A 27742-nucleotide genomic window follows, 5' to 3' on the forward strand; every position below is an offset into this window, starting at 1 on the left:
CTTTATATCGCAAAACTATTGCAAGGAATTAAACATATCATATTCAATGATCTACAAGTTTTATGTAGGATTTTATGACTAACCATATGAATGACCAATTCTTGGCATCTCTCTAAATAGATATAAGTGAAGCAAGAGAGTTTAATTCTTTCTACAAAAGATATGCCCACGCTCTAACAAATATAAGTGAAGCAAAAGAGCATTCTACAAATGGTGGTTTTCCATGTGAAGAGAAACAGGCAATCCAAACTTCAATTGATATAAGTGAAGCACATGAAGCATTCTATAAAGCCATACTCAAAAGATATAAGTGAAGTGCAATGAGCATTCTATAAATCAACCATGGACTATATCATACCAGCATGGTGCATAAAAGAAAAATGAAAACTAAACGCAAAAGACGCTCCAAGATTTGCACATATCACATGAATGAAACGAATCTGAAAACATACTGATACTTGTTGAAAAAAGATGGGGTGCCTTCCAGGGCATCCCCAAGCAAAGACGCTTGAGTCTCCTTGAATATTTACTTGGGGTGCATTGGGCATCCCCAAGCTTGAGCTCTTGCCTCTCCTCCTTTTCCTCATATCGAGACCTCCTCGATCTTTGAACACTTCATCCACACAAAACTTCAACAGAAAACTCGGTAAGATCCGTTAGTATAATAAAGCAAATCACTACTCGTGGTACTGTTGCAAACCAATTCATATTTTGTTTTTCCATTGTAGCTACTGTAATATAACTTTTCCATGGCTTAATCCACTGATAGAAATTGATAGTTTCATCAAAACAAGCAAACTATGCAACAAAAACAGAATCTGTCTTAAACAGGATAGTCTGTAGTAATCTGAATATTCACCATACTTCTGGTACCCTAAAAATTCTGCAAAAATTAGGAAAAATAAAAAATTGTATATAAAGACAGTGCAAAAAGTGTCAGAAACGTTTGATGTTCCAGTAAAAAAAATCGCGCACTATAGCCAAAGTTTCTGTCCTACATCGCACAAACCAACAAGCATTGTAAACATCCTAAAGGCAAACCTTGGCACATTATTTTTATAATAAAATGGAATTGTACAAGGGGATAATTATTTTTGTTGAAAAGTTTCTGTAATCAAGATTCACAAAGTTTCCGTCAGCATGAACAAAGTTCAAGGAGCTCCCCCACTTGAACAATGCTTATCTTTCTCACTTTCACTTTCCTTTTTGAAAAGTTTTGAGTTCCCCTCTTTATTTTTTTGTTTTTAAACTTTATGAAAGCACTCAACAGAAATAAATGACTCTCTAAAACTTCCGAGTTGTCTTCCTGGCAGCACTTTCTTTAAAGCCATTAAGCTAGGGATATAGTGCTCAAGTAATGGATCCACCCGGATCCCAAGGTATATCAAAGCCAATTTTAATTAACAATGATTTGTGATTTAGTAGTGAGAAAAAAGTAACATATATCATGCAACAACGGTCATGCAACAACGAAGTCTAACTCTCTTCCTATGCATCGGCATGTCATAAAAGAACAATTCATGTACACCAAGTAAAGGCCAATGCATAGTATAAACAATTTCTTGCAATTCTATCGTGTTGGAAACATAAAGAGGCAGAGATGTAGTTCCTCTCTCATAATAATTGCAAGTTGGAGAAGCAAGCACATGCATGTTATATCTATCAAAATCATCATGTGCAACGGTAAAATGCAACCCAACAACATAATCCTTAATAAGAGCAAACTTCTCTGATATAGTGTAGTTTGGAGAATTCAAAAAAATAATAGGACTATTACGTGTGGGTGCAATAGAAACAATTTCATGTTTAACATAAGGAACTATAGCAAGTTCATCTCCAAAAGCATAATTTATATTGGCATCTTGGCCACAAGCATAGCAAGCATAATACAAAAGGGGTATTTCAAGAGCATCAACGGGATCATAACAATCATCCTTCGGTAAGCACGAAGGGAAACTAAACAATGCATGAGTTGAAGAGTTACTCTCATTAGAAGGTGGGCACGGGTGATCAATCCGCTCTTCCTCCTTTTGTTCTTTGCTCTCCTCCTCATCTTTTTCATCCAATGAGCTCACAATTTCATCAATTTCTTCTTTCATAGACTCCTGCAAAATATTAGTCTCCTCTTGGATAGTGGAGGAGTCCTCAATATATGGTTTAACATAGGCATTAGAAGCATAATTATCATAACAATATTGAAGTATGGAAAAAAATAGATTTGTCAAGAGTAGCATCATACTTTTCAATCAAACAAGCAATTTCATAAGCACCCTTAAAAGCAATAAATTCTTCAATTTGTTGAACATCGTAGTAATTATAAACACCCTTAGCATACGAAGATATGATTCCATTATCACTAAATTCATATTGATATGGAAGGTGTTTCTTAGGGTTTTCAGAACAACAAGTAAAATCATATATTTCACATAAATTCCAAGCATAGCATTGCAAACGATGAATTTGATCTAGTAAAAGTTTCCCTTTTTGATATAAGCGATGTCGCACATAACAAGCATGCTCATCTAAAGATTTGCCCTCAACTAAGCTAGTTGGGGTTTCAGCACGAGGACATAGGGATCGAAGATGATCCAAGTAAAAAGTTGCAAGAGTGTGATAGATTTTGAGTGGTTCTTCAACCATTGGTGTAGTAGGTATAACTAATTTTTTTGGTATTTTGCGTTTCCTACCCATAACTAAAGATAGAAAACAACTAAGAACAGCAAATAAAAGTTACTTAGTGATAAAGCAAACAAACACACATGAGAATATTCACCCCACGCTATGACTCCCCGGCAACGGCGCTAGTAAAAGGTCTTGATAACCCACAAGTATAGGGGATCAATTGTAGCCTCTTTCGATAAGTAAGAGTGTCGAAACCAACAAGGAGCTAAAGGTAGAACAAATATTTCCTCAAGTTCTATCGACCACCGATACAACTCTACGCACACTTAGCGTTCGCTTTACCTAAAACAAGTATGAAACTAGAAGGACTTTGTAGGTGTTGTTGGATAGGTTTGCAAGAATATAAAGAGCACGTAAATAAAAACTAGGGTCTGTTTAGATAAAGATGCAATAAAGTTAGTATAACGAGTGTGGAAAAGTAGTGGTAGGAGTTGCGAAATTGTCCCTAAGCAATTTACTACTTTACTAGACCGATTGCAAGTTTTATGTGGGAGAGGTCACTGCTAGCATTCCATCCCTGACTTGGAATTCTATGCACTTATGGTTGGAACCATTAGCAAGCATACGCAACTACTAACGTTCATTAAGGTAAAACCCAACCATAGCATTAAGATATATTGGTCCCCCTTCAATCCCGTATGCATCAATTTCTATGCTAGGATGAAGCTTCTGTCACTATTGCCCTCCAATACATAGTCCTATCAACATACAACTAACCCTATGGTGTGCTCCACGTGCGTGCTCATATGATGGGCACCAAAGGACAACAACATAACCACAAGCAAATTAAACCAATCATAGCAATTCATCAATTACCGATAGGGCAACGAAAATCTACTCAGACATCATAGGATGGCAACACATAATTGGATAATAATATGAAGCATAAAGCACCATGTTCAAGTAGAGGGTACAACGGGTTGCGGGAGAGTGGACCGCTGAATATAGATGGGGGAAGGTGATGGAGATGTTGGTGAAGATGACGGAGGTGTTGGTGTAGATCACGATGATGATGATGGCCCCAGCGGCGTTCCGCCGCCACCGAAAGCGAGGGGGAGAGAGCCCCCCTTCTTATTCTTCTTCCTTGACCTTCTCCCTAGATGGGAGAAGGGTTTCCCCTGTGGTCCATGGTCTCCATGGCATGGGCGGGACGAGAGCCCCTCCGAGATTGGATCTGTCTCTATGTCTCTCTCTGTTTTTGCTTCCCTGATTCTGCCCTTTGACCATTTCTTATATTCCCGGAGATTCGTAACTGCGATTGGGTTGTCCTTTGGATACGATTTCTATCCGGATATTGGCTTTCTTGCGGCAAAAGAAGGGCACCAACAGCCTTACGGGGCGGCCACGAGGGCCCAGGGCACGCCTGACCCCCTTGAGCTCGCCCCCTGCCTCGTGGCCCCCTCGGGCATTGTCTCGCGTTGATTCTTCTCCCCAAAAATCATAAAAATTGCAAAAAAAATCTCCGCCCATTTTTATTCCGTTTGGACTTCGTTTGATATGGGTTTTCTGCGAAACATAAAACATGCAACAGACAGGAACTGGCACTGGGCACTGGATCAATATGTTAGTCCCAAAAATAGTATAAAAAGTTGCCAAAAGTATATGAAAGTTGAATAATATTGGCATGGAACAATCAAAAGTTATAGATACGACAGAGACGTATCACCACTTTGGGTCTATTGTATGCAGCATTTCCCTACATTTCCGCAAGAGGCTGTTTAGAGGACTAACCCGTGACCTCATGGTCACAAGGCAACAACTTTACCACTGCACCAAGGCTCCCCTTCAAATGGAGAATGGAAAGCACCATAAAATTCACTTCTTAGAAACATGTTGTTCCGGGCTGTCCGGTTCACTTATTGTGAGCAATATAACTATTCTTAGGAAGGAAAGGCATGGAGAAATGCAAAATGATAAGATTTAAATCAGAAAATTCTTGTGGGCAACATAACTACTCTTTAGTCATTGATACGATAACTAAATACAAAACAAAATAACATTATCTTTCCATCTAAATAGGACTTTACAAATGCAGCAATAATATGTATTTTGTATCTTCTCAAAATGTACAAAGGGGAAGAAGGGAAAAACAAATAAGCATTCACATTGCAATGATACAAACTGGTTGACACTTGTTCTTCAGTTTTGACAATCTTGAGCTAAGACATCTTTAGATATCCAAATATGTCCATAGCTCCTCCAGTCTAGACATGTCCAAAATTAAGAACCAAACAAGAAAACTAATCTACTTGATTGCTTTTACATGGTCTGCTAGCATGGTTCGAGGAACCAAAACTTGTAATGAAGTAATGAATCAGATAGAAATAAACCTAGCAAGTCTACTTCCCTTGCTAGTTTTGAACCTTGTCCTTTCACCATCAACACCAATAAAATAAAAGATGAATACATGATACTTACTATGTTCTCATGGTAAACACCAATAACAACACCCTTAATGGATTCAACGGAGGACCAAGGATATTGAAAACTGTCTTTACTTTTAGTTCTTCCCCACAGGTCTAACAATTTTCACTGCCAGATGGTAATCTGCAGACATCATGAATCCAATACCCACCTCATTGGCACCATGTTTAATACCCTATCAACATAAAAGGGAATACCAAAAATTAATCCACTGGGTTTTCTTAAGATGAACACAACAGTGAACCCTGCAAAGAAAGAACTCAACTGTGAAATATAATACGTGACGGTTGGAAGTCCAAGGACAACTAGTCTCTCTTTGCAAATCGAAAGACAAAGGAAATATAAGCAAATAACTGTCTTGGTCGACTCCGCAACTATACAATGCACAAGCTACCAGATCTGGAATAAACATTATAAAAGAAGGTTGTGACCAACAATCAACTCCATTAGTAAGGATACATGCAGTGGCGGAGCTTCAGTCAGTTTGCTGGGTGGGCCAGACTAAGAAAATACATCCAACACTTGTTCTTGAGGCCCAATTTTTATGTCATCCTTCCCTATTTTATGCTGGGCTGGGCGGGCCAAGGCCCGGTTTGGCCCCAATGTAGCTCCGCCCATGGATACAGGGCTTATAGATCAAGATCCCAACAATAAAATGTTGAAAAATCCTTGGAAAAATTCCAAAAACACCCATGGACAAATGGACCTGCTAGTCTACTCAGCCGGAGTAGCTTTCTTGATTTCACGTGGAACTAAATCCCCCTCATGCCACAACAAAGTGGAATTTCATTTGTAGGAGTGAAATTCGTAGATCGACGAACAAACGCCAAAAGTGAAGGCAGCTCTCACTGAGAGATCTGTTGAGTTTGGGAAACATAAGTTGTTTCCTGTGTAGTGATCTCTGTTCATGGAGATCACGAGGCCACTGATACCCTATGTGGTACGGTGGGATAGAAAATTGGGCATGTGGGCTTCCCAAAGCAGCAAGGCAACGTAATCAATCGGGGCATGGTGGTAGAGCATCCTCAACACGATGTGGGGAGCCGTCGTGTACTGGTCCAGCTCCATTTGCACCCAGCACCACCGTCGGCGGCGTCAACAATCTTGTGCGCTTCTAGCTTGGTTACGCAAATTGTGCGTTGAAACAACATGGCAAAGTAAAGTTATAGACTTATAGTTAAACAGAACAACATGGCAATTCTACTTTTGCATCAAGAAAATAATAACACCCTCAAGGCGTGAATAGGACACTTCTCTTTGATTAAAGCAATTTAACAAGACAAGAATCAACCTATATCTAAGGCATCAATTCATACGAACACATATGTTAAGAGAAGTTTTTACATATTTGTTCATCAATAGATGCAACATACAGGTATTCCTGGTTTAGATGAAATGCCTAACACATGTGCTACCTTTGATCCCCAAACTCGTAGCTATAAGCTAGAAACAGCCTAATAAACTACATCCTGGATATGGGAACAAAACTGAATACACTTTCATGTGGAAAAAAATCACGTAACATTAGAACAGCCCGCTCACATTAGTTGCACCGTATCATGGGATTAACCTGCACACGGAAGCAGGGATCTCAAAGTCAAAGGCATGTACTACCTCCGTCTAGGTGAATAAGTCATTTGCGTAGTTCTAGGTCATCAATTTGAGGAATTAAATATGTGTTATATGCCATGAAAAGTATATCACTAGATTTCTACACGGATGTAGTTTCTAAATATATATTTTTTGTCACATATAATACATATTTAGATAGTTAAGTCGTCGACCTACAACTATGCGAATGACTTATTCACCGATACGGAGGTAGTAAAATCTTTCAAGCGAGTTTAGGTTGATTGTCTATTGAAGCTCATTTCTTACACTACCATAAATGGCATACCACACTATCATTTCATAGTCATTCTATTGATTTAATTTTTTTACCAATAAAGTTTTGCAATACACAACAGAACCGGCAAAGCATAGCGAAATATCTTAGAAGTGAATTTCCAGCTCCCATACTCCAATGATCTACTGTTTTCTATTACCCAGATGACCACATTTTTGTCCTTACTTTTTTTGGAGTTAACTGAACAGGGGTAAAATAGCTCCACAAGTGAAGAGAGGAAGAAGCCTCAAATAACTAGAATAAAAGATAACAAAATAATAGCCCGTGTAGGATACAAATAGACATGTCAACCTACATATATAATAAACAACAATAGAACTCCTTTCAGAAACACAATTATTACCAGCCAACAGATACAAAATGTTTTTAGAAATAGGAAAATTTTGATTTCATAACCTAATTGCGTTCTTTTCGAGACACAAAATCTGAAGCATAAATATAGTTCTACAATCTTGCACCAGTACACCATATTAGCAGCATACCAAATAATGAAGTGGCATTGAAACTTTCATCTAGCTAAAAGCAGATAATATACCATTTGACATGGAGCATCCTATTTGTGCTAGTTTGCATTCTCTCAACATCCTTTTTGATCTTAAATTAATCCTAAAAATAACCCAAAAAGACATCCAAGAAATTTTTGAATGATTGAGGTGTAGAGAAATCGGAAGCAACATCAGCGTTCAAGTTCAGTACTGTACCAAATGGCATCATCGCCCACCAAATCCAGCAAGAAGTTCAGAGCGGATGCACCAAATGCCATGAAACAATCTTCCAATCTGTTTGCTTATTAACGAAAAGATAAGATACATAATGTGTAATTGATATCATCTAGCACACACGGCAAGGATTTATATTGTGTTGATTATATATATATATAAGCTAGGGGTGTTCATCATATTACATGGAAACAAATTAGAAAAGCCAGAGAGCACCATCCATATGTATTTAATCCTAGCCCATGGATCTATTAGACATCATTATAATAGAAAATAAACAGGTAGTTGTATATCTACGATGGAGTGGTTCAAGTATGGGGAGTGGGGAGGCGAGTTGAGGATATGTTGTACCTAGAGATTTGCAGAGTCAACAGGAGGAAAAGCAGCAAGATAATCCTATAGGACGTCCCGGACGACGAATCCACGACGTGTCCTTTGGCTCGTTGTTGTTCTCGTCTTAGAAAGACATGGCAGACGTGCTACTCCTGTAAAGCACCAGAAGATGGGTGGGCATCCAGGGAGGAAGGAAATAAGAGGGCACAAAAAATAGAAGAGTGACGGCTAGCAGCGGGGAGAATTGGCGGCGGCGCAACTCAGATCACAGTTCTCGTCAATGTTTCCTCTACTTTGAAATGGTGGTGCCTCATGCTCGTCCGATTAAGTGGAGGAAGGGTCATAGCACTGGCGAGGGCTTGAGGAGGCTGGGGGCAGGCGGGGACTGGAGCGGGCAGTGGCCAGGCCGGGAGAGGGGAGGGCATGAGTGCGAGCTAGGAGGGAAGGGGAGAGGAGGAGGCGTGGAGACGAGGATGTGGGCGTGCGTGCGACTCAATGCGCAGGTTGCGTTCATGGGGAAGGAAGCGAACATGAGCGGTAGGAGGAAGCTGGCTGGAAATTTTGTTCCTTTTTTTCTCTTTCTATCGCCATAGTAAAAGTTGACATGGACACAACGAGGGAGTGCCCTTGAAGTGCACCTTATTGTGTTTGATTATAGTTATAGTTTACCACATAATGTAGTATCTGGATGATACATAAGCATGCAGTACAAGAGCATGTTTACCTTGGGACATGGCCAGGGGTGTAGGATACCGGGCTGGGCACTGGCTGCCACGCTGCAAGGGTGCATGGTAGCCTCCTAGGCGCCCTCTATGTGGATGGTGCAGGGAGGAGAAGGCGTGATGGACCTGGTGCAGGCGCGCTCATCTCCTGATTCATGTAACTCCATCTCAGAATTTTTCGAACCGTTAGATCTACGAAGGTCATCTAAAGATGTATTTTTCTATAAAAAGGGTAAATTAGTAATTGAGCTTCTTCGTCTATTTTCTTCCACGCGATAAGTTTGTCCCCACACATGGACAAATCAATCTCAATCCCCTCGCATAGCTAGTCTAGTAGAGCTCGGTGGCTACCACCAGGCGGCGGCCCAGATCCAAGCGAGCACCTGCAATCTCGGCCTCAGCAACCCAGGCGGCAGGCCTAGTACGGCGACGACAGCGGCTTGAGGCACGGAAAAGCAGCGACGAGAGAGGGAGGGGGGCAGCACGTGAGCGTGCGGGTGAGAGGAACAACGACGACTGGACGATGGAGGATAGCGGCAGCACAAGTTGCACGTGCGAAAGAAAACCTAAAGCTCTAACACCACCTTAGGAAAATGTAACTTAGTATTATCTTGAGGCTAATGCCACCATATATACAAGTACAAGTGGGAGGCCAAAGGCCAAAATACATAAAGCCAAAAGACATCATAAATATAACTCTAACACAGATTACTAGCAGCCATCATACTTGCTCCCATTCCCCCATTCTTCCGCATCTTTTCAACTTGTACATGGAGCTTGTAAGCACTTTTAACAGAAGTACTCCTTTACTATCGAACTGCCAGGCTATGAAGTGTTGTACACCATCTCGCAATGGTATTTGGAGAATGTGTGTAGCATCGTCAGTCCAGAAGGTCTCTTCCACCAACCTCACATCCCAATCACCAGTAGCAGGATCAATAAGATCACTGACCCGCTTGAGAAGGTTTTCTCCCCTTGGCGTAATAACTTGACGAGACTAGGGGCGCGGAACCCATGGATCATTCAAGTTTTCACATTCATTCTATCTCCGATTCTCCACATGTATCCTTCGTGAATCAACTTCTGCCCGTCCATGTCCATGTCTGTGTCCGTGGGTGGACAGTTCGACCCCAGGGTGAAGCTGTTGTTTGTGTTGGTTGGTTCTGTCGTCGCTGGACTAGGCCCGCGGACTGGGTTGCTGAGGCCGGATTGCAGGTGCTCGCTTGGATCAGGGTCGTCGCCCGGTGGTAGCCACCGAGCGAGTCGTCTACGAGTGGGAAGTGCGGCGATGGCTATGCGAGGAGATTGAGATTGGATTCAGCCGTGCACGGGGACGAACTTGTCATGCGAAACGGAACATATGGAGAAGCTCAATTACTAATTTACCCTTTTTACAGAAAAATAAATCTTCAAATGACCTTCCCATATCTAACGGTCCGATTCCGAGGTGGAGTTACATGAATCAGGAGAGGGAAGCCTATAGATGAGCACGCCTACAGCAGGTCCATCACGCCTTCGCCTCCCTGCACCATCCACATAGCGGGCACCTAGGAGGCTACCCTGCCCCCTCGCAGTGTGGCAGCCAGTGCCCAGCCCGGCTATCCTTCTGGCATACACCCCTGGACATATCCCAAGGTAAACATGCCCTTGTACTGCATGTTTATGTATCATCCAAATACTACATTATATGGTAAACTATAACTATAATGTATCATATATTAGACCCTAAGAAGCTGAAGAGGCAACATCAAGCCTACAGTGAGAGAAATACGACCGTTGTCCTGGTTTCTATCAATATCAATGGTCAGGAAATGAAACACGTACACCGGTTTCCATGTCCATTGGTAATGATGTCCAACTATGTCCCAAATAGTTCTAACTGTAATTATATTATATCCTGCATACGGGTCATTCTTTGTAATGTTGCTCCCAGAAAACAAGTGAACAAATGGAGGCACCTGAGGTGGAAGAATTAGAGCAAATGGCCGGCAGGGAAGGGGCAGAAATGGTAGGGGACAAGCTGGCAATGCCCACGCAGACAGGGAAGCCGATCTGACTGCATAAGAGTACGTGGTGGCTCCAGAAAACACGGACAAATCCTTCTATGCCCTGCTTTTGCTACATTTATTTTCTTCATTATTAATAAATGTTGTTACTTATATCATGATAGATTAGACTTGCACCGGCGCTGATTGGTCCGTGATTAAAAATATCATGTCTGAACCAAACGATAAAAGAAATTGAGCGAGCATTGACGGCTCACATCTCCAAAGACAACAGTTAGAACGTATTTTGATCCCCGGGGAATTTGTTGGTGACAAGGTAAGTATATGTAGCTTTAAGACAAGACGATGCTATTTTAACATGAGTTTTTATTATCTCCTATAACCAAGGTGTGCACTTGATATTGCAGATCATAGACGCATACATACATTGCATAAGTGCTAAAGAGCATCAACAGATGAGGTCAGGTAGAAGTATGTTCTTAGAGAATGCATGCATCTCTAAGATGATAAAGGAATTTAGCTCTATACGAGATGATGCACCAAGATCGGTATTAGACAGAGCTACCACTTATTTGAAACATGATATGGTGAGTCTCAATTCCGTACATATTAATTATATGAATTAAATCAAGGATGAATGTTTGCATAGATGGGACCTAAACTAAAAAAACTATTTTCAGATATTCATTGCAGTAAACATTGAAGACTTTCATTGGTACCTACCAGTTATAAATACCATGGTGCAACGTATCCAGGTGATCGACTCGCTAGGCCCATGAATACACTGCAAAGACCTCACCGCTATGGTTAGTTATTAGTCCCACTACACCATCTTTTGATAAGACGATTTATGTTATTCTTCGCTTGTCATGCTAATATGTTGTCGTTTATTCATGCAACATCTGGAAGGACTGGAAAATATATTCCAATATGCATCGCTTCAAATGGAACTAAAATCTGATAAGTGGAAAGACCTAAACATCACAGCATGGCCAAGGGGAAAATGTATTAAGAGCAGTCTGCAAACAGATGGGTATACCTCTTTCAATTCAAACTTGTTGCTCTCATCCCCTTTCGGCTACTCCTTCTCCTTCAGGATATCTGAACAAAGGAATTAAGGGCTGCATTATCAACACAGTCACCAACAAAGAGGGTGAAAGGAAAATCACAGGCTTGGAAGAAAGCTTACTCTTTTTACTGAAGGATTAACAACCACCTGCAAGTTGGCGAGCAGGGACCTCCAGTCTCGGACCTTCCCGTCCAGCTTGCCGTCACGACACACGAGACACAACCAGGCGGCAGTGAAGGCAGCGCCCACCCGGAACGCACCATGGCCCCCAAGAAGCAAACCCTAGGGGAAACATTGCACATGCTGAGGCTATGCACCGATTTGACAGGGAGGAGCGGGCGGCGGGTTCAGAGAGACTAACCTGAACCCGGACGAGCGAGGAGAAGCATAGGAAGGGTCCTGAGGAGTAGCACAGCAGGCGGTGGTCATCCTATTCCTAATCAAGGTGGAGTTCACGAGCAGCAACTGCTCCTGTTGTTGACCAAATCAAACAGGAATCATCAAGATGGGGTCGGAGAGAAGAGCATCGGGATCAAGGGGAGAAGAAGAGTTGGATTGGAACCAGACCTTCATGGCGTCCTGAGCAGGGGGGAGGAAGTCTGTACCCAGGGGCAGTCCTGAGGTTTTGGGGCCCATGGCAAAGGCAAAACTCGGGGCTCTTAGTATAAACAATACAATAATAATAATGGATATATGTATATACGAAATCTTACCAATAAACACTTGAATGCGTCAAAAATACTATACATATAAAATAATTATACATGTTACCTTTTCAAAAATCCTAACATTCCAAGATGGAAAGTCACTTATAGGTTCGATTTCAATCTAGTCCAATATTTTCTTCTCAATGCATAGCGTTGTAAAACCATTTAAACTCCTTTGGGTAATTGTTGATCTCAATTAGTTAATTCTATCTTTGTAAACCTTCCTCCAACCGATGTGACAGTTATATGCACTGTAAGTAAGATGCAATAGAGTCATTAGGATAAAAAATGACTTCCCTAACAAACTCGAAAATCAAATAATAGACATTACACGATATGACAAAGTGAATTTCAGAATATTTATTTCAGAACAAAAAAAGCAAAACAGGAAGTTCATCAACACTATCTGACTGGGCATGTACACCCGTTGAAATAATTGTACTATCAAGGCCACTTACATTTTTAACACCGATACTGATGCCAACATTTTCCTCTTGTTAAGATTCAGAATTACCATCATTTTGTTTCTCTTCATCCACAATAATCGCCAATTTACCAATTGGAATCAACAAAACACCAATATTACTCTTGAAATTTTTATCAAGAGCGCCTATCTGATTGTATCAACTCATTCACATGTTGCATCTTTTTCCACCATGCTGAAAATAAATAAATAAATATGGCATCAAAGGTTGATTGGTATCAGCTATGCACCATGGATGCAAAGGATAAATTGCTTAATTTAGTATTAAATGTATTACGAGTGGGGATTAGGGGACAATATAATATACCTTGGACGGGTTGGATTGGCTTTGGACCTTTGGTGGACAATTTATAGTGCCTGAATACAGACAAATATCATGTATCTATTATATGAAAATGAAAAGAAAAATCAAGGCAAACATAGTCCCTTTCTTAAGGACATTCACATTTTCAACCAGAAAATAAAAACAATAATTGAAAATGTAAGATACAAGACATGCAAGGGAGCAAAATTTAGCATGGTTCAAAATTCCACATCTCATATGTAACAAATTATATGTAGGTAATCCCAATCTTGGAGAAATACCCCTGCAATAGCTCATCCGAATGGTGATAAAGTCATATGAGAGGATTCCAAACAGCACAAGATGGACAAACACATAAGCTCAACGTAAGCAACATATAAAAATGACAGCACACATTCTATTATGGAAAGTAGCCTATGTATAAAACATTATTTGTATAACCTCGCAAAAGCTTCTGTTACACTCTTATCACTTGTCCGTTGTAAAAGATTGGTAGGGAATTCAAGAACTAAAAATAAAAGAAACAACAAATTGTTCAAACATAAATGTTGGTTTCCCCTAGCTGCAATAATGAAGAAGTTGGAGATGACATTACTTCGTACAAACAATCAGGCGAGGCTATAATTGCAATTAATTGCTTCAATATGGTAACACCATACTAATATTTCTAGTTGTGGACCTACCAAAATGATGAGTGAAGCATGGAATGAGGAAATTTGAAAATTAACCACCAAAATAAAGAATGGCATGGCACTCAATGCCAAAACCATCTCCATAAATTAAGTTAACATGGCAATTTCATGGCAATATAAAGTTTTCCTCTCTCAGTGGCATTCAAGCTACCTTGTGTACCCTCTGAATGCAAAATTTAAAAATTGTACTGGTATGTAGGCAACTTCCCATTGAATTGAACAAGGGAGATACTATACCATTAAATATAAGTAAATTAACCAATCCATACGATTATTTACTCTATTAACATGAATGTATTCATTACTGGTGACACAATATCCAATGGGTCAGCAATCAAGTGGGCTTACCTTAGATGGAAATTTCTCATCCCATATATCATGCTTTGACAGTTTTCTCTCAAGCATGAGCTTCTTTTCAACCACTAATTGATATGAAGGGAAGCTTCTTTGTTATATGAAATTTCCCGCGGTAAAGATATCAACAATAGTGATCAGTCAAATAGTAATCAGTAACTAACATAATATTTGCATAGATGTCAATCAGAAGTCATGCTGATAATACCAAGTTCTGAGCAACATTTCGTTGGTAGAATAAAGAAGCGCACTACCATGTGGCTTTGCTCAGGACTAGATGAGGTTCCTGACATTTGTAATCCAGACTTGGCCGCGGTTGATTAATAAATTCTCTCCTTGCAAAAAAAAGAAGAATTTTTAGCAACATTAAAAATTGAAATGTTGCAGAAGATTTATTATGGGGCTTTGAGAGTTGAGACCTACATGTTCTATGCATTGGAATTTGTCACTTATCGGCCAAAGTGAAGCATAGCAGACCTTGTAGCTATGCATTTATCTTCATCTACCTTATAACAAAGGTCCCTCAATATCGTTACGAATACACCATTACTAATGTGGTGGCATAAAAGGCAGATTAGCCAAGTAGCAAACTGAGGACTCCTTCCATTGGTTAATGCGTTTGAAAAAAGACTTTGCTAACTGCATTGACTCGGGAAAAAGATAGAGAAAATTATCTTAGTTCTTCATAGGAAAAAAGATTGTCACATGTTTTCTCAATCTACCAACAAATAATTGATTGCTGCATATCAAGGACATTCCTGAATTCATGTGTAATCATGTATAAAATAAGTTACATATCAACATCATGGCAGGCAACGTGATTAGCGATGGCAAAGAAGAGGTCCCATCCAGTCACTATCTAATGGTTTGTAGAGTGCTTTTCCACAACCACACTGTGTTGAATCAGCAATAAGAACAGACACGGTGGAATAATGGGGATACAGAGGGCATGAGCCGCCCTCGTCGTTGCAATCTGATTGTTTCAGGGCTATTGTGACCATCAAATCACCTATTCATAGATTCCCTCGCAAAAAAAATACTTGAAGATTAACCAAATCCCAGTTTCAAATCAGGAGGGGAAGGAGATGTGTGGAAGCTGTGTTGGAATACTACTGGGTACCGACCAGAACACGGGCCATCGGCACAATCGCTGATGAAATTGGCAACAACCGGGTCAGGGCGGGGGACGAGCGAGATGATGGGTTGGGTCAGGAGGAGGTGGGAGGGAGGGAGACCTTGCAGGTGGCGCATTGAGGTCGGTCGATGGCGACACTTCCTCTCCGCAACAGCCGCCTCGTTGCCTCCAAATTGATGGACAACCGAGACAGGAACGGATGTACTGATACATCTCCAATGTATCTATAAATTTTGATTGTTCCATGCTATTATATTATCTGTTTTGGATGTTTAATATGCATTTATATGCTATTTTATATTATTTTTTGGGACTAACCTATTAACCGAGAGCTCAATGGCAGTTTCTGTTTTTTTCCTATTTTAGAGTTTCGCAGAAAAGGAATACCAAATGGAGTCCAAACGGAATGAAACTTTCGCGATGATCTTTCTTGGACCAGAAGCAAACCAGGATACTTGGAGATGAAGTAGGAGACTCAACAAGGCGGCCACGAGGGTGGAGGGCATGCCTAGGGGGGTAGGGTGCGCCCCCTAGCTCGTGGGCCCCTCGGAGCTCTCCTGACCTAGTTCCTTCACCTATATATACTCTTATACCCCAAAAACATCTGGGGGGCACAGAAATACATTTCCACCGTCGCAACCTTCTGTACCCATGAGATCCCATCTAGGGGCCTTTTCCGCTGTCCTGGCGGAGGGGGATTTGATTATGGAGGGCTTCTACATCAACACCATTATCCTTCCGATGAAGCGCGAGTAGTTTACCATAGACCTACGGGTCCATAGCTAGTAGCTAGATGGCTTCGTCTCTCTCTTTGATTCTAAATACCATGTTCTCTAATGTTCTTGGAGATCTATTCGATGTAATATTCTTTTGCGGTGTGTTTGTCGAGATCCGATGAATTGTGGATTTATGATCAGATTATCTATGAATATTATTTGAGTCTTCTCTGAATTCTTATATGCATGATTTGATATCTTTGCAAGTCTCCTCGAATTATCGGTTTAGTTTGGCCTACTAGATTGGGTTTTCTTGCAATGGGAGAAGTGCTTAGCTTTGGGTTCAATCCTGCAGTCTCCTTTCTCAGTGACAGTAGGTGTAGCAAGGCATGTATTGTATTGTTGCCATCGAGGATAAAAAGATGGGGTTTTCATCATATTACTTGAGTTAATTCCTCTACATCATGTCATCTTACTTAATGCATTACTCCGTTATTTATGAACTTAATACTCTAGATGCATGTTGGATAGCGGTCGATGTGTGGAGTAATAGTAGTAGATGCAAAATCATTTCGGTCTACTTGACACGAACGTGATGCCTATATTCATGATCATTGCCTTAGATATCGTCATAATTATGCGCTCTTCTATCAATTGCTCGGCAGTAATTTGTTCACCAACCGTATTACTTGCTATCTTGAGAGAAGCCACTAGTGAAATCTATGGTCCCCAGGTCTATTTTACATTATATTAGTTTCCCGTCAACTTGCCAATTTCTTTTTCTTTACTTTGCAATCTTTTACTTTCTGATCTATAAACCAAAAATACCAAAAATATTTACTTTACCGTTCATCTATCTCTATCATATCTCACTTTTGCAAGTAACTGTGAAGGGATTGACAACCCCTTATCATGTTGGGTGCAAGTTTGTTGATTGTTTGTGCAGGTATTCAGTGACTTGTGAATTGTCTCCTTGAACTTAATACTCTAGATGCAGGCAGGAGTTAGTCGATGTGTGGAGTAATAGTAGTAGATGCAAAATCATTTTGGTCTACTTGACACAGACGTGATGCCTATGTTCATGATCATTGCCTTAGATATCTTCATAATTATGCGCTCTTCTTTATGAACTTAATACTCTAGATGCAGGTAGGAGTCAATCGATGTGTGGAGTAATAGTAGTAGATGCAAAATCATTTCGGTCTACTTGACACGGACGTGATGCCTATGTTCATGATCATTGCCTTAGATATCGGCATAATTATGCGCTCTTCTATCAATTGCTCGGCAGTAATTTGTTCACCCACTGTATTATTTGCTATCTTGAGAGAAGCCACTAGTGAAACCTATGGCCCCCGGGTCTCTTTTCCATCATACAAGTTCTATTTTCCATCATACTAGTTTCCGATCTACTATTTTGTAATATTTTACTTTCAGATCTATAAACCAAAAATACCGAAACTATTTACTTTACCGTTTATCTATCTATATAAGATCTCACTTTTGCAAGTAATCGTGAAGGGATTGACAACCCCTTTATCGCGTTGGGTGCAAGTTTGTTGATTGTTTGTGCAGGTATTCGGTGACTTGTGCATTGTGTCCTACTGGATTGATACCTTGGTTCTCAAACTGAGGGAAATACTTACTCTACTTTGCTGCATCACCCTTTCCTCTTCAAGGGAAAAACCAACACAAGCTCAAGAGGTAGCAGGAAGAATTTCTAGCACTGTTGCTGAGGAGATCTACGTCAAGTCAAGACATACCAAGTACCCATCATAAACTCTCATCTCTTGCATTACATTATTTGGCATTCGCCTCTCGTTTTCCTCTCCCCCACCTATAAAATGATTTTCGAAAAGATTTGCCTTTTCTTCGCCCCTCTTCCGTTCGTCTTCTTTGCTTGCTTCTTGTGTTTTTGTGTGTTAGATTGCTTGATTTGCTCTCATGGGTAGTCCTTCTATCATTGATAATACTCCCGATAATGAAGTCCTCAATTTTAAACAAAGGGAGGGAGAAAATTTTAAAGATGCTTAGTATAGCATTTGCAATGCTCCAAATAGATCTACTCGAAAGCAACCTATTGCCATTCTTCTTCGCAATTTTTATGTGGGCGTTACTCCTTGGAATAGATATGTTCTGGATACTATTACCATGGGCAATTTCTTGGGGAGCCATACTTGTGATTCTTATAATGCTATGATAGATTTGTTAGGCCCACCACCTCTTTTGATCAACGGAACTATTTTAACTTTGGAACATGTGATGCAAAGGGTTGATATTACTGAGAATAAAATTGCTACCATTGAGTTGATTGAAAATTTGGATAAAAAGTTTCATAATCAAATTTCTTAATATGAATCTAAGGTATGAGTTACTTTAAAGAATCTTAAAGAAAAGGAACCTATAGTTAATGAAAAGAGATTAAGATTCCGCTAGAATTGGCCAACTAGAGGATATTATTACCAACTTGGGTTCTGCTTTTTCTTCCATTAAAACTACTCAAAATCTCCCCTCTACTAAGATTGCCAAGTTTATGTACGTTCCTAAGAACAAGGGTGAATCTTCTAGTAAGGAAAACAAAAACCTTAAAATGATTAGTGTTCACCCCAATTTTCTCAATATTATTAAGGAACCTTTTGCTACGAATGAATTTCTTGATTTCTTGCTTAGGATTTTGATCATTGATAAAACCCTAGAACCTCCTAAGGATTATACATGTGCAATTTAATAATTACATACCAAAGATGGCAATACCTAGATCTATTCGCGTTTTTATGCCTAGCTAAGGGCGTTAAACAATAGCACTTGTTGGGAGGCAACCCAATTATATTTTTGTTCTTTTATTTTTGTTCCTATTTAATACATAATTCATCTAGCCTTTGGTTAGATGTAGTTTTATGTTTTACTTAGTGTTTGTGCCAAGTTAAACCTTTAGGATAGCTTACGGTGATAGTTGCGTTGATACTGCTGAAAATCAAAAACTTTTGAGCCCAGGAAAATAAATTTCATAATTCACATAAACGTGATTTTGATCTAATTCGTTTTGCTATGGGTTGGTACACAAATTGCTCAGGTTTTCCTAATTTATCAGAATTTTTGGAGTTACAGAAGTATTAGATAGTTACAGATTTCTACAGACTGTTCTGTTTTTGACATATTCTGTTTTTTTGTGTTGTTTGCTTATTTTGATGAATATATGGGTAGTATCGGGGGTATGAACCATGGAAAAGTTGGAATATAGTAGATATTACACCAATATAAATAAATAATGAGTTTGCAACAGTACCTTAAAGTGGTGATTTACTTTCTTATACTAACAGAGCTCATGAGATTTTCTATTGAGTTTTGTGTTATGAAGTTTTCAAGTTTTGGGTAAGGATTTGATGGACTATGGAATAAGGAGTGAAAGAGCCTAAGCTTGGGGATGCCCAAGGCACCCCAAGGTAATATTCAAGGACAACCAAAAGCCTAAGTTTGGGGATGCCCCGGGATGGCATCCCCTCTTTCGTCTTCGTCTATCGGTAACTTTACTTGAGGCTATATTTTTATTAACCACAAGATATGTGTTTTGATTGGAGAGTCTTGTATAATTTGAGTCTTTACTTTTTAGTTTACCACAATCATCCTTGTTGTACACACCTTTTGGGAGAGACAAGCATGAATCATGATTTATTAGAATACTCTATGTGCTTCACTTATATCTTTTGAGCTAGGCAATATTGCTCCAGTACTTCACTTATATCTTTTTAGAGCACGACGGTGGATTTATTTTATAGAAATTTATGAACTCTCATGCTTCACTTATATTATTTTGAGAGTCTTTTAGAACAGCATGGTAATTTGCTTTGGTTATAAATTTAGTCCTAATATGATAGGCATCCAAGAGGGATATAATAAAAACTTTCATATAAAGTGTATTGAATACTATGAGAAGTTTGATTCTTTATGATTGTTTTGAGATATGAAGATGGTGATATTAGAGTCATGCTAGTGGAGTAATTGTGAATTTCTGAAATACTTGTGTTGAGGTTTGTGAGTCCCGTAGCATGCACATATGGTGAACTATTGTGTAACGAAGTTGGAGCATGAAGTATTTTTTGATTGTCTTCCTTATGAGTGGCGGTCGTGGACGAGCGATGGTCTTTTCCTACCAATCTATCCCCCTAGGAGCATCCGGGTAGTACTTCCTTCAATGACTAATAGATTTTTGCAATATGTATGTGAGTTCTTTTTGACTAATGTTGAGTCCATGGATTATACGCACTCTCTCCCTTCCACCATTGCTAGCCTCTCTTGTGTCGTGCAACTTTTGCTGGTACCATACACCCACCATATACCTTCCTCAAAACAGCCACCATACCTACCTATTATGGTATTTAGCCATTCCGAGATATATTGCCATGCAACTTTCCAATGTTCCATTTATTATGACACGCTTCATCATTGTCATATTGCTTTGCATGATCATGTAGTTGACATCGTATTTGTGGCAAAGCCACCTTTCATAATTCTTTCATACATGTCACTCTTGATTCATTGCACATCCCGGTACACCGTCGGAGGCATTCACATAAAGTCATATATTTTCTAAGTTGAGTTGTAATTTTTCGAGTTGTAAGTAAATAGAAGTGTGATGATCATCATTATTAGAGCATTGTCCCATGTGAGGAAATAAAGAAAAAAAGAGAAAAGAAAAAAAGAGGCCAAAGAAGCCAAGAAAAAAAAGAGAAAAAGAAAGAAAGAAAAAAAGAGAAAAAGAGAGAAGGGGCAATGTTACAATCCTTTTTGCACACTTGTGCTTCAAAGTAGCACCATGATCTTCATGATATAGAGTCTCTTATTTTGTCACTTTCATATACTAGTGGGAATTTTTTATTATAGAACTTGGCTTGTATATTCCAATGATGGGCTTCCTAAAAATGCCCTAGGTCTTCATGAGCAAGCAAGTTGGATGCACACCCGCTTAGTTTCTTTTTGAGCTTTCATACACTTATAGCTCTAATGCATCCGTTGATGGCAAACCCTACTCACTCACATTGATATCTATTGATGGGCATCTCCATAGCCCGTTGATACGCCTAGTTGATGTGAGACTATCTCCCTCTTTTTGTATTCTCCACAACCACCATATTCTCTTCCACCATAGATCTATGTCCATGGCTCACGCTCATGTACCAGCGAATGATCTTCATGTTTGCGAAGTATTCCCCCTTTTCTGCGAGACTGAGTCATAGCGCGAGAGGGCTGGGAGGGAACTCGGCCACCACGGTCATCTCTGGGTCGCATAGGAAGCCAGGCAACGCAAGGAGGGTGTCGGGCGAAGGGAGAGGGGTCGTGTTTGATGTTTTTCTTCCTCGTGGTGTTTGTAAGGACTTTGTGCGGTATGGCCCAATTAACCACGGGCCCCCAATTTTGTCAGGGGAGTAGCTGCCCACTCCGGTCGCGGGAAGTACTATGGTAGAGTTTCATTGGACAGCCAAAAATGTTGAAAACTATAGATATGATGGTTGTGGATGCTAATATCCTGATATGAATGGATTTGTGCTCAGTTTTAATGTATCTGTCCAAAGCACAAGAGGTGGTCTTGGGTTCTGTGATATGCACAGTTTTAATATAGCGATGTTGTTAAGGCAGATTTGGAAGCTAATTCAAAACCCAGATACATTGTGTGCAAGGATTCTTAAGGTGTGGTATTATCCCAATGGGCATGTGCTAGATGCACAACCAAAGGAAGGAATCTCTTATTCATGGAGTAGTTTGCTTCACGGGTAGAAGTTGATTCACGAAGGATACATGTGGAGAATCGGAGATGGAACGAATGTGAAAATTTGGACTGATCCATGGCTTCCGTGCCCCTGGTCTCGTCAAGTTATTATGCCAAGGGGAGAAAACCTTCTCGAGTGGGTCAGTGATCTTATTGATCCTGCTACTGGTGATTGGGATGTGAGGTTGGTGGAAGAGACCTTCTGGACTGACGATGCTACACACATTCTCCAAATACCATTGTGAGATCGTGTACAACACTTCATAGACTGGCAGTTTTATAGTAAAGGAGTACTTCTGTTAAAAGTGCTTACAAGCTCCATGTACAAGTTGAAAAGATGCGGAAGAATGGGGGAATGGGAGCAAGTATGATGGCTGCTGGTAATTTGTGTTAGAGTTATATTTATGATGTCGTTGGAAACGACACCTGTGGGAGCAACTGGGATCCCTACTATGGTTGTGGGGCGCGGGGTCGAGAGAAGAGAGGGATCAACAGCCAGTCCAAGCACACAGATCGTTTACCCAGGTTCGGGCCGCGATGTGCTTAATACCCTAGTCCTGCTTTGGTGTTTATTTTAGTATTGGTGTTCTTGAGCTAGCTACGAAGAGTAACTTGTCCAGGGGTCCGAATCCCTCCCCAGTATGCCTCAGGCCTCCTTTTATAGTCAAGGGGATCGCCACAGTGGCACACAGGAGGTGGCATCGGTGTACAACGGCTAAGCTTATCGCTAGCCATTACGGGACAAGACACATTTAATGCGCCCCTTAGGTGTCCCTCACTTTATTGGGGACGGAAACTAACCCCCATCACGTCCGTCGCCGCTCCATCCCGCCTCGACACGCGTCCAGGGCAGCGGGGCGCGTGGTGCCATCTAAGCTGGCAGGCAGCTGAGGTGGCGCGATGGTAGGGTCTTCACGAAGATTTGCATGCCGCCACGTAGGCGTCGCTGAGTTGGCCTTGAGGCCTCCTGTTGACACGCAGGTGCCTACCTAGCTGGTGGGCTGGCAGCTGCATGGGAGCGGTGGGATTGTGGCAGGCATGGGCCTGGTTGTGGCCCGGCGGATGTCCTCTGCAAGGGCCTTGCCGGGGCCCCGCCAAGGGTCTTGCCGCGTCACCGTGCTCGTCCCCGGCAAGGATGTTGCCCGAGGTCTTGTGGGTTTCCTTGGCAAGGATCTCTCCAAGGATTGTCGTCTTCTATTCTTTGTCTTTACAAAGATCTGCATGCCACCACAGAAGTGCCTCCCGAGCCCTGGTTCCAATGAGATTGACGGTGTTTGGTAACCTTGGACTCAAAGGTGGCGCGTTCTGCTGGTGTAGGATTGGGCAAGTTGCCCCAGCAAGGCTCCTGCCGGGGCTGTGGAGGCTGCCCCGGCAAGGATCTTGCCGGGGAAAACCACCTCGCCTCCTTGCTCTTCTGTTCTTGGCGTTGCTCTGACCATCCTGCGGCTTTGACTCCTCCCTCTGCCCTTCTTAGTTTGGCCGTGGGCGCGGCTCTGACTGCCCGTGCACTTAGTAAGGGGTACAAAGTAGTGCCCCTGCTTTAGTACACCGACAGGAGCCCCGGGCCTAGGCCACCCATAAGCGTAACGCATTGTTGGGCTAGGCCCAGAACGGTGCGCGGGCAGGTGGGGCGGAATTTACCGCAGTAACTTCTCTTGTCTGCTATGCTTCCCCACGACCCGCGTTGAACGCGTGACATGGGGGTCGTGCGTGACGTGGGGGTCAAGCGAGGGGGTGACCGAAGCATGCTTGCATCATCCCGCAGTAAATAGTGAAGGGACGGCCTATGTGTCCATTGGAAACCGTAGGGCCATCGTTCCACGTCTCCCACTATGCCTGCCCCTTGCTCCACGTGCCCTGCATGCACGGCGCGGGGTGGGCGACTGGCGCATGGAATATGGGAAAGCGTGCATGCACGGGTCGACGCCCACACACCTTCAATTGGGCGCGGAGGGTGGTCGTCGACCTCGCCTGCTGCCATCTTAATGGGCTGGACTGGTTGGGAGAGGCGGCCGGACCCCGACCCCGCCCCTTTATAAGGAGCGGAGGGGGAGGGGCGGCACCTCACAATCTTTCGCCATCTGCTTCCTCTCCTCTTGGCTTCTTTTCCCCTTTCGCGATGACGAGAGGACGCACCGGTGCCTCAATGGTGGCGTCGAGGGTTGCCGCCCGTCAACGCGCCCCCCTTCCCAAGATCTCATCGCGGCGGAGCCATCCACAATGGGAAGGGGGAGGGGGCGAGGCCGAGGCCGCCATGGCGCTCGGGGAAGAGGAGGACGGGGCGGTGCATCGGCCTCGCCTCCGCTAGCAGTCCCTCCCCCGACGGAGGGCCACATCGAGGATCAGCCCCGCGAGTTCTTCATCAGGCTGCGCCGGCCGGCGCATCGTCGTCATCATCTCCCCACCCCATTTGCTCGGTAGATGGAGCTCAACCCGTCGCAGGCGCTGAGATTGCATATGAGGGGTTGTGGGAATAGCAGTACGCGAGTCGATGTCGACTTCCTAGCCCCTCATGTCATGTATCTCTGCCGCGGATGGAAGACCTTCGCCTGTATCCACAGCCTGACGGCGGGGCTCGTTCTCTACTTCAAACTGATGGAGAACGGCTTGCTCTCCGTCAAGGACTTTCGAGACTTCGGGACTCGCCTAAAGTACTGCGTGGAGAGCTCCTCCGATGACGAAGATTCTTCCTCGAGCGGGAGTCACAAGGAAGACAGCGACAACGACGATGAGGGCATTAGGTGGGAGGATGACGAGTCCGACTAGGCGCCGGAATCACCGTCGCTTAGCGGTGTCGGCAGCAGCAACATCTGCACCTGGCCCTTCTTCCGGCAAAGCGATTTGTCGGGGGCGGAGCCAGCTCCTTGAACTTCTCAGGGTTCTCTCCTTGGACGGCTGGCGTAGGAGGGCCGGAGAAGACGAAGAAGGCGGGTGGCGGGCCATCAAGTTGGAGTACGATGGCACCAACGCCTTCGTAGCGTATTGCGGGCCTGCTACCCCATCTTCCAGCTCTTCTCCCGGCGCCACCATCATAAGCCCTCTTCTGGACGGCCACCGAGATGTTCTCTTGGTGTCTTTTGCTGCTCATACCTCACCTAGGCGCTTCTTTTGCCCCCCTGCTACCTTTTTCTGCTTCCTGAGGAGAGGGACAAGAAAGGGATTATGAGCATCTTATCTTTTTTTAGCTTTTAAGCCCACGGGCCTTAGTTGGATTTAAAACTTGTAATCCCCTTTCTCATGTTTACATTCCGTATGATTTGTACTTGTATGGGACGTATTAATGAAAAAGGGTGCTTGCCGGGTCTTTTGCGTTTGAGCCAAGCCCATACCAAGGAACGAATCCTTGTTATTTTCAATATAAACAACATCACCCGACAACAGGCCTTGCCACTCCCTTACTCCATTCAGCCGCACTCATGCTTTCGGCGGAGGCAGTGGTGAGGTAGGGTTAGGCCCTATGCATCTTCCCTTGCTGCCGCGGTTACAACCAGATTCTGCCCTAAGAAATGATTCCTTAGGTACAAGAAAAAAGGAGCACGGTAACTTAGAAACAAGACGACGCTTCATACGCCCCTAGTTCCATACGGGAATGCAAGAAAGGGGATGAAAAACGTATCTGAATCTGTGGTCCTCCCTTGGCAACTTTGGCTTGCTGGGGTCGGATCCTTGTATCTTCAGCCCCCAGCAACCTTGGCTTGCCAGGGCCGGAGCGCCAACTTGTTCTCTTTCTCCCAAGCAGCTAAGCAAAAATGCCCGCGTATCCTGCGAACCAAAGAGGACGGAAAGGAACAGAGAGACGCAGACTCGACCTCTATGCTAGGGGTTAGTCGCCGCTAAGCACTATCAATCCTAACCGAGGAAGAGACTTAGGCTAGCATGCGTGCTATAACTTAGGGTGCCGGTGCTACATTTATTTATGCTCAGGGTCTGCGCCTGGCTCTGTACAGAAGGTTACATGCCTCGCTGGCAAGGCTCGTACAAAAGGTGGCTTGCCGGGGGGGCGGCAAGCTGCGCCTTATGGGTAAAACTTGCAAAGATGTTCGATGTTCTAGGAGTTGCTCACTGGAATGGCATCTTCGGTCTCCAGGCAGACTGCACCAGGCCTGGTGACTCGTATTACCCGATAAGGGCCTTCCCACTTTGGCGTCAACTTGTTAGAATTCTTGGCCGACTGAATGCGCCGAAGAACAAGGTCGCCTTCCTCAAAGCTTCGGGCATGCACCTTGCGGCTATGGTAGCGACGCAAGGCTTGCTGGTAGCATGCTGCTCTCACAGCCGCCCGAAGATGATCTTCCTCAAGGAGCATTGCATCATCTTGTCGCAATTGCTCTTTCTCAAGCTCATCATAAGCGAGCACTCGAGGTGACGCGTATATGAGTTCCGTGGGGAGAACTGCCTCTGCCCCGTAAACCAGGGCAAAGGGTGTCTGGCCGGTGGCTCAATTCGGTGTCGTCCTGATCGACCAAAGAACCGCTAGCAACTCATCAATATAGTGCCTTCCACCCTTGCGCAGCTTGTCCAAAGTCTCCGTTCTTAAGCCTCGCAAAACTTCAGCATTTGCTCTCTCTGCTTGGCCTTTGCTTCATGGGTGTGCCACAGAAGCAAAACAGACCTTGCTGCCGAGATCCTCGATGTATTGCATGAAGGCATGGCTTGTGAACTGTGTGTTGTTGTCGGTGATGACCCTGTTGGGTACACCAAAACGACAAACTAGCCCTTTGAAGAACTTGACAGCTGACTGCGCTCTCACCTTCCTCACTGATCTCACCTCAGGCCACTTTGGGAACTTGTCGATTGCCACGTATAAGTACTCAAAGCCCCCGACAGCGCGGGGAAAGGCCCAGTATGTCGAGCCCCCAGACCGAGAAGGGCTAGGAGAGAGGGATGGTTTGAAGGGCTTGAGCTGGCTAATGGAGCTTCTTGGAATGGAACTGACACGCTTCGCACTTGGTTACTAGTGTCGTTGCATCCTGGAGGATGGTGGGCCAGAAGAAACCTTGGCGTAAAGCTTTACCAGCAAGGGTCCTCGACCCTATGTGGGAGCCACATATGCCTCCATGTATCTCGGCCAACAGCTCTAGTCCTTCCTTTTGGGGGATGCATTTCAACTTGACACTGTTTGGCCTTTTTCTGTACAGAACGTTGTCAACGAATTGATGCAGGGCAGACCGACGGGCCACTTTCTCTGCTTCTTCCTGCTCCTCAGGAAGTTCCCCTGTCTGAAGGAATCGGATAGTATGATGTGCCCATGCCGGAGGCGGAGGCTCGACGGCGAGGACTAAAGGCATCTCCTCTGCCATGGGAGCGGCCGTCTCTACGGCCAGGGCTTGATGCCCTGCCGAAGTCGGTAGCTCTACGGCAGGCTCAGCGTCCACGGCAACATCTTTGCCGGCGGCTCCAGGGAGCTCGGTGGGAAAGTACTTGTCGGGGCCTGATTTCCTACGCTTGTTCTGCTCTGTTGATGGTTCTACGGATGGTTGAGTCGGCCGGAGCACAAAGGTACCTGGTTCCACAGGTAGTTTGAAGGCAGAGCACTTCGATAGGTAGTCGGCGATCTCGTTCTCCACTCGGGGAATGTGTTCTGCCTGTATACCATCAAAACGCTCCTCTAGCTTCCTCACTTCATCCATGTAGGCCTCCATCAATGGACTTTGATAATCCTTGTTAACTTCCCTGACAACAAGCTGTGAATCACCTCTGACGATGAGCTTTTTGACTCCGAGGT

The sequence above is a fragment of the Triticum dicoccoides genome, chromosome 1B, assembly GCF_002162155.2.
Source record: "Triticum dicoccoides isolate Atlit2015 ecotype Zavitan chromosome 1B, WEW_v2.0, whole genome shotgun sequence".
NCBI classification, from domain to species: Eukaryota; Viridiplantae; Streptophyta; class Magnoliopsida; order Poales; family Poaceae; genus Triticum; species Triticum dicoccoides.